This window comes from Budorcas taxicolor, chromosome 21, assembly GCF_023091745.1.
Source record: "Budorcas taxicolor isolate Tak-1 chromosome 21, Takin1.1, whole genome shotgun sequence".
NCBI lineage: Eukaryota > Metazoa > Chordata > Mammalia > Artiodactyla > Bovidae > Budorcas > Budorcas taxicolor.
In genome coordinates, this window is record NC_068930.1 from 30,155,855 (window position 1) to 30,156,654 (window position 800).

The 800-nt window shown below is 47.4% G+C and overlaps 1 non-coding gene across 1 annotated transcript; it reads left to right on the plus strand.

Moving 5' to 3' along the window:
• Nucleotides 1-497: 497 nt before the first annotated feature.
• On the plus strand, nucleotides 498-570 carry TRNAG-CCC (transfer RNA glycine (anticodon CCC)). Its single transcript has one exon. It is a non-coding gene; the product is annotated as a tRNA-Gly (tRNA).
• The last annotated feature ends 230 nt before the right edge of the window (nucleotides 571-800 follow it).

The following is an 800-nucleotide window of genomic DNA, read 5'->3' on the forward strand; positions in this document are numbered from 1 at the left end:
GTCACTGCTTCCACTTTTACCCTTCTATTTTCAATGAAATGATGGGATTGGATGAGAATTCATGATCTTAGTTGTTTTTTTTTTCCAACATTGAGCTTTATGCTGGCTTTTTCACTCTCCTCATTCACCCTCATCAAGAGGCTCTTTAGTTCCTCTTTGCTTTCTGCCATTAAAGTGGTATCATCTGCATATCTGAGGCTGTTGATATTTGTCCCAGCAACCGGATGGGTAGCAGACACTTCACCACCCACAGAACTCCCTTGGTTCACTGCCACCTTGGCTTGTTCTCTGGGCCATGTCTCCAAAGACCTAGAAGAATGGCATGGGTGGCCACTGGATGGGTGAGTGAAGAGGAGTGGGCTGGGTGGACCCTGCAACGGCAGAGTCTTCACAGGTCAGTGCCCAAGAGCTGCAGTAAATACTTTGGACAAGAGGCCAGGGATATTCTCTAGGCCCAGGTAGGCAGTGACATATTAAGAGAATCTAGACTCAGGACTTCCCTGCTGGTCCAGTGGCTAAGACTCTGCACTCCCAATGCAGGGGACCCAGGTTCAATTCCTTGTCAGGGAACTAGATCCCACATGCTGCAATGACAACAACAAAAAGATCCTGCACGCCACAAGAAAGATCAGAGAGCCCTCATGCTGCAGCTGAGACTTAAAAATTAATAAAAAAGAGAATCCAGACTCCTTAGTGTCATTACCTCTTTTCCTTCCTTTCCTGTAAAATTCCAGTTGCAAAAGCATCTCTCTCCTGCCCCCCTGGGGTAAAGAATGCCTCCCAACTGGGAGCCCATGAGA